This window comes from Plectropomus leopardus, chromosome 15, assembly GCF_026936395.1.
Source record: "Plectropomus leopardus strain MGB_pleo_1.0 chromosome 15, ASM2693639v1, whole genome shotgun sequence".
Classification (NCBI taxonomy): Eukaryota; Metazoa; Chordata; class Actinopteri; order Perciformes; family Serranidae; genus Plectropomus; species Plectropomus leopardus.
The window spans coordinates 2,250,001-2,257,500 of record NC_142190.1 but is presented as its reverse complement, the minus strand read 5'-3'; the positions used below and the strand labels follow the sequence as shown (position 1 = coordinate 2,257,500).

At 38.8% G+C, this 7,500-nt stretch overlaps 1 protein-coding gene and 1 long non-coding RNA gene across 3 annotated transcripts in view; one reads left to right on the top strand and one right to left on the bottom strand.

The window, feature by feature from the left end:
* Positions 1-2,914: 2,914 nt before the first annotated feature.
* LOC148187189 (uncharacterized) lies at positions 2,915-5,579 on the top strand. Its single transcript, XR_015779031.1, has 2 exons — positions 2,915-4,691; positions 5,166-5,579. It is a non-coding gene; the product is annotated as an uncharacterized LOC148187189 (long non-coding RNA).
* A 48-nt stretch (positions 5,580-5,627) lies between these two features.
* tspoap1 (TSPO associated protein 1) overlaps positions 5,628-7,500 on the bottom strand; it is a 104,856-nt gene continuing 102,983 nt past the window's right edge. For both annotated transcript variants that reach the window (XM_088088952.1, XM_088088953.1), the window contains one exon: positions 5,628-7,500. This exon is cut by the window's right edge and continues 5,551 nt beyond it. The gene's annotated coding sequence lies outside the window, so the exon portion shown is untranslated.

The window sequence follows — 7,500 nt, the reverse complement described above, 5'->3', positions numbered from 1 at the left end:
GTTTTTTAGGTTTCTTTCAACTTTTCAATAATTTCTTGCCTTTTTTTGGGCCATTTCTGGTGAAGTTGCTCATTGACGTAATTTCATGTTTTTCAAAGAAATCAAACCAGTCTGCTCAGGTTTCAAAGGGTTAATGTGCAGTTTAATTCTCTCGTTGGTCGACTCGTTTGCATGCTGAGTGACATCTCTGTCACTATAAATATCTGGGGTATTTTTTTAAAAGTGAAAGGCCGCGGCAGGTTTCAGTTCCTGTAAATGTAAAGTTAACCGTTTCACGAAACGCTACCTGAGCACGACGTTTAGTGAGAGAACGTGCAGCTGATTACACCCAAAAATTATTAATGGATTAACTCCACAGAAAACAGACTTCTCTGTCCTGAGCCGAGTCTGTTTTTAACTCCGCTGGTAGTTTACAGTCTAATTTAGGTCACACACACACACACACACACACACACACACACACACACACACACACACACACATCTGAGTGTTAAAGTCTGTTTGTTTTTATCTTTAAAATCCAAATAACTCAAATTGCTGAGATCCAAAAATTCATCCTTAAGGCCGCCTAAATCGCTCTGCACACAAAATGCACTTTTCTCAAGCTTTAAAAATATTATACATTAATATTATTTTCTACTTTCATTGAGTTTATAATCTCAGCCAGCATCAGTCCTGATCATGAATATCAAATATTCACCTTTTTTTTATTTTGTACTTCAACCCTTCAAATGCCATTTTTTTGTCACGGTTTCCCCTAAACATGAGAAATAATAAGATTCAGGTCCTAAAAAATCCTTGTTTTGTTTGGGGCCCACTTTTGCAAAATGACAGGAGTCCAGGGGCCAATCGCAGCAGCCTCGTACGTGTTTCTATGTTTCAGGGATTTTAGGACGTTTCTTGGACTTTAAGTCGTTTTTTGGATTTAGGGACATATCTCGGATTTTGTTGGGGGTGTGGGGATCCTCCTCTGGCACTTTTTAGATAAAAAAGCTCTAATTTCAAGCTGTTTTATTCACTCTGACACCTTATAAATATTAAAAGCACAAATTGTGAATCTCTCTTTTTTTTTGTGACCTAAAAACTGGTTTGGGGGCCACTCGGCACCTTACGGGGGGCCAGATTTGGCCCCAGTGTGTGCGGTTCTCACACAGCCTCACAGTGAGGATTTGAAACAGCGTGTGTGTAAAGATTACAAAATTAGATGTTTAACTTCATCGCTGTGACGTCTGTTCCTGTTCGCAGGTTATCGGGCGACAGATAAAGACGCTCTGACATCAACACCTCTGAGAGCAGAACAGGCGGGGAACAAATCCTTCTGCTTTCAGAACCAAAATGTTTTGTGTTCACTCAAAAAAGCATCATGACACAAATGTTCATAAAAGACGAGGACGGTGACGTCAGCCGGTGAATCTGTGAGCCTGGATTCTGGATATTCATCTGTTTATTCAGATTTGAGTCCGTCCCGATGCTCCGATCAGCAGTAAAACACGCCGCTCACATTGTTGAAAATATCCAGCATATGGTGTCTTTAAAAGCCACACATTATTTTAGCCTCCAACCCTCCAAATCTCTCGTGACCCCCGCCCTGCTTTTGACTAATCCCTGCCCTCTGTAACTCGCTGAATCACCGGCCTCAGTGCTGCCGCTTCATCTGGCAGACCACCGCCGCCGCCGCCGCCTGAGCGTGTGCCAGTGTGGGGAAGTGATCCCGGCTCCCCGTGTGAAGAGCTGGGCCCCTGATAGACCTTATCTGGGCCCGCAGCCATTTCCCCTCCCCTCTGCGCTCTGCAAGCTCCTCCTGGGCCGCGGCCGGGTGTCGACACGCCGCCGAGCCGCTCGAGCTTATTCCCCTCCAGAGCTCCACAGACGCCTGAGCTGCTCTAAACCGGCTTCAGCAGAGTAGATTTACTCTCCAAATGCACTTAGCTCAAACTTTACCAAAGTGTTTCTGCGTTATGCTTTCATTTGACGGCTCTGACTTTCAGATTTCACATTAAAAAAAGTATAAATTTGTGTCCAGTTTGGCCTCATGTGACACATTTAAAAGTAAAACGTCTGAATTCTTCCTATATATAAAAAGTGCTATATAAATAAAGTTTATTATCATTATTATTATTATTCCTCTGCTCTTTATATTAAAGAAGTACTTCATCGCTGGAAAATGGCATTTTAATAAAACTAGTCTGTCTCTGCAGAAGAACGGCGAAAAAGGACGCTTTAGCTCAAAAACAAGAAAAACTACAACTACCAGAATGCACTGCGCCGCAACAGACCAATACACACTCTGACTGGTGGGTGAAGTAATGCAAACTCGTACGCAAAAAATAATTGCGGCTGAGAGACTTTTATTGTGAATTGGACTGTTTTAGCCAAAAATAACCGTCTTTTTCACGGTAAAAACAAAGTGATGCACACTGGGAATTGTTTTTGTATTTTTTGTATCCATAAGGTGCCAGAGTGCATAAATCAGCATCAAAATAGAGCTTTTTTACCAAAAAAGTGCCAGTGGAGGATCCCCCACACCCCCCACAGAGGTCCTAGCTAAGACCCTGATGTCCTAAAATCCTGAGATGTCGTGAAACGTCCTAAAATCCTTGAAACGTCCTAAAATCCTTGAAACGTCCTAAAATCCTCCAAATGTCCTAAAATCTTAGAAATGTCCTTAAATCCTTCAAATATCCTCAAATCCAAAAAACGTCCTAAAATTCTAGAAACATCCTGCAATCATAGAAATGTTTTTTTTTAATTAAAAAAGGGAGGATAGTGGAGGATCCATCACACCCCTCACAGAGGTCCCAGCCAAGACCATAATGTCCTAAAATCCTGAAACGTCTTGAAATAAAAAAAACATCCTAAATCCTTGAAATGTCCTAAAATCCTAGAAATGTCCTATAATCACAAAAATGTCCCCAAATTCTATAAATGTCCTAAAACCCCAGAAATGATCTTAAATCTCACTAAAGTCTTCATCTGAAATCCTTGAAACTTCCTAAAAATCTAGTAAAGCCCCAAAATCCCTTAAATGTCCTAATACCTTAGAAATGTCCTAAAATCCAAGAAATGTCCAGATATCCAAGAAACTAAAATCCTCCACACGGCGAGGGAGGAAATGCTAATTTCACAAAGCTGCTGAAAAACATCAGACATGTTTGATTAAAGGTGCTGCGGATTTTCAGACATCATTTTAAATTTTTGAAAAGAAAAAAAAAATTGCAAAAAATTGTCAACCCCCCTGCAGGAACTGGTGGGACCCCGTCGAAGACCCGCGCTTTAATTTGAAAGTCATCTTATTAGTTAATGATGTATTTTTTTAAACTGATTTCAGTCCATAAAGTTTCATTGTGAGTCAACTTCCTGCAGCTTCTGTCGTTTTCACGGCGTCTCAGCTTCAGTCAAAAAGAACCGACACGTAATCGCTGCAGATGAACTCACGCGGTTATTTCTGGCTAAAGAAAGTCAGATAACCAGCGAGACTATCGGCTCACAGGAAGCGCTGAACTCATCCTGCGTCTCTGTCGTCTGAGCAGGAAGTCACACACTCAGCTCGCGCTCGCTCATGAACGTGTGAATAAAGTCTGAAAACCGTTCAGAAAATGGAGTTAATGTGAATATAAATGTAAAATAAGCCGTAAACGGATCACAGCCGCGGACTGATGAGCTCGGTGTGCTGCGACCTCTGAACTCGAGATTTCACTTTGCAGAGCGACTACATGACATCATCGCTCTCAGCAGAGCATCACGCCGCCACGAAGTGCAGAGGAAAAAAATCCATGAAGCCTTAAATGAATAAATAAAAAAAATAAATAAAAAAAACGTCTAACTGTCTGTGATGCCAGCTGGTCAAAATAATAAAACAGATAAAGTAAAGATAATTTTTTTTTTTTTGGTTGTGTTTTCTTGAAGCAACACTGAAGCATGATGGTGAGAAATAAATAAAAAAAGAGGTCAGGTTAAAATCTTAATAAAATCTTAATAAAATCAGATACCATATTGTATGGAAAATATTCAAATTTGTCAAACTTATCTATGTTAATTAGCAGAGATAAAAAAAAATGTTTTAATGCAAAATTTCTAGTATTTTTTTTAAAGTGCAATAAACATTAAAAATTAAACTTTACTCATCTATTATTCTGAATATTTTTTACATTTTTTTTTTAAATGACAGAAAAGTGCATTTTCAGAGCATTTTTTGTGGAGAGAGTTCACAGGACCGAACCATGAACCAACAAAAAGACTCATCACGGCCTCCGGAAAGTCATATTACAGTATATTTATAAAGTTACGGCTCTATTTTAAAGTTTTGCATCATAATTGAAGATGTGAGTGGAAACAGCAGGAAATGAGTTTGTCGCCTCGAGGGTTAAAGGGTGATCGAAAGGCAATTTTCTGGCGTTTGTGCTCAGAAAACTCAAATATTGAGCGTGTTTGTTCCCCGTTTAGTCTTTTGAGATGGAAAAAAAGGCGTTTTGTAAAAAGGCGCCTGCAGAAGGCAGAGAGTGAAGACGGAAGAGAAGAAGAGAGCGGCTGCGACTGTTAGACCTCTTCCTGTGGTTGCATCACGTGGCTGCGGAGGGTTCAAAAGGAGACAACTTCTTCTTCTTCTTCTTCATCCAGCACTCGGACGCGCAGACGACACCTGGGAGGCTGCCGATCGCTTCGAAGCACGGAGAGAAGAACCGGAGGTCGAGGTGAAGTATTGACGGGCGACATGGCGTGTCTTTAACGTCAGAATATGAAACAAAATCAGCTTTTACTGAATTAACTCTGCTTTTCTTTTTTACTGTTTTGAGCGATTCAGGAATCTACGTTGAATATTAAAAAAACGTGTTATTTTTGCAGCATTTTTAAAGTGTTTCAGTGTGTTTACTGATGTTTGCTTACAGATTTGATGCCAAATTTTCTGTTTTCTCTTTCTGAAATGTGCTCAGACAGAAAAGCTTACTCATGCAGCCAAAATGGCTTCCTCAAGATAGCGCTTCCTCCGACAACTTCTGACTTTTGTGTCAAAGTTGGAGGAAAGCAGGTGTTTTTATTTAATTTTTGGATGATATTTGTACTTAAATGCCACCAAAAGGCCTCACTTAAGTTTGAAGATGTAAAGCTGCGTGCAAATGTTTGGAGACAAATCAGGAAGTGTGCATTTTCTGGTTCGCCATTTGCAGTTTGAGCCGCGAGGTTTCATTGTGCAGTCGAAGTGTGCGTTCGGCTGCAGGAGCGAGCGGCGGTGCAGCAGAGGAGAGAAGCGTGAGCGGAGGATGTACAGTGCAGTCATCCATAAAGTAGAAAGCACTACTAAACTCCTCGCCACAGTGTAGTGTTTCCTACTTTATGGATGAGTGTACTGTTGGCTTCAGGGAGCGACGACGCGCGCAGGAAGTCCCCAAAAAAGAGGAAGCTGCTTTGTCTCACAAGGCCACACGTTACCCAGAGTGTCGGCGCTGTCAGCTCACATGGGCGGCGTGTGGCGCGGAGCAAAGCTGACGACTCTTTTCCTCCATTTTTAGAGCTGTAACAAAGAAGAAATGCACGTCATGTTTAATCTGTTCAATAAAGATGAAAATAAAAAAAATAAAAAACGACCTTTTTTTTTTCCCAGCAGCACCACATGCACCACAAACTCAGTGTTTCTGTGAAAATATACATACTTTATTCCTGTAAAAAGATCCATAATGAAAGATCACAATTTCAAGTCCTTTTGTGTTCTACACCTTCAGTTACTGATCCTCCGTCAACACGCCCGAACATGCAAAAAAAAAAAAAAATCTGAAAAACAATATTAACAAAATTATTTACAGATGCCAAAAAAGGGTAATAAAAACATTAATATATAAAAAGGTCAATCTTTCACTTTCAAACAATGAATGCAGGTCAGGAAAGACAAAAAAAAATCCCCTCGCTGTATGAAAATATACCACAACACTGTTCGTTATGTACACACACCTCCTACAGCTTCCCCCTCTGCATCGACAATCTACCATCGTAGACGAGCCCGCCTACAAAAACAGAAATGTGACCGTGACATAAATAAGGCCGAACATGGGTATAACATTGGTATGCATGCAGTCGAAAAACATCCTGTAAACAACAGATTAAGACTAAACAAGGTCTCGTAAGGCTAAATATGATGAGCTGAGCTAAAAAACTACAAACGGGTCTATCGAGTCCACAGCGGAGCCGCCTACTCACTACACAGCAGGTCGAGGAATACGTGTGCGTTAAAGGCCGTCAAATACGAGATCAGTACAAATGTTTCGCTGTACATTTCGGCAACTTTTGAGCATCCAAGCCCCCTAAAAAAACACAAAAAACATAAATAAAACATACAGTACAGCCTCAGTTTGCCTCTATCCCGGCTACTTCTCATCTAAAGTGTCCTTTTTTAAAATCTTGGCATCATCACGCTCCCTTTGTGTCAAAACATTCACGACGTTAAAGGGACAGTTTGGATTCTTTAAAGTTATATGAGTCAGCAAAAATATCAATAAATATCTGCTGAGGAGTGCGTTAAATTTAGAATATTTTCACCGCTTTGCTATTTTTACACAGAAATACTGCAATAATGCCAATATTACACACACGCTTACGCTCTGCACACAAAATGCTTTTCAAAAATCAAGCTTTTAAAAGAAAAACAAACATTAATATAATTTTCTATTTTCATTGAGTTATTTTTTTTTATTCCCGAATCATAAATATCAAATATTCATTCATTTTCAGAATTTTAACCCTTTAGAGACCAGGTTTTTGTCATGATGCCGCTATGATTTTAGAAAAAAAAAAATTAGATTCGATTTTTTTTTTTTTTTTGCTGATGAAAAATCAGGTGAAAAATAGTTAAAATGACAAATTCAGAGTCAAAAGCCCAGAATGACACCCAGAAATAATACAAGTCCTGTTTTTCTGCTCTGATGGCTGTGGGATCAAAAATGTCAGTTTGAATGGGTTTCAATGGAGCATTTTTGGACCTGAACAGTCTGAATGTAACTATTTAGTTTCCACAGTGTATTTTAGACTTTAGATAAAAGTGGGATTCTTGAGATATCATATTTACAAGAATGGGTCGGACGTACGTAAGGACAACCCGAAAACAGCAGCACGCTGACTAAAACTGACAAAATCAAAAATAAATAAATAAATAATTAAATAAGTGTCAATAAATAAATGACAAAAATGACAATATCTATTTAATCTTCCATTTTATTCATTTTCATATTTATTTGCTTTATTTTTATTTATTTATGTATTATTTTCTACTTTGCACATACATTTCCCTATTCATTTAATTTCCCATTTTCTATATTTATTTATTTTTCAATATTTTTTTTATTGGTGTAATTATTTTTGTATTATTTACCCTATTTGCCTCCTTCTCCATTATTTTTTTAGTGCATGGATCAACTATAGTGACAACAGAAAATAGGGAAAATTATACATAAATCATGTAGCAAATAAAATGCATAATTGATGAATAAAATGGAAAACTAAAACAAATAAATA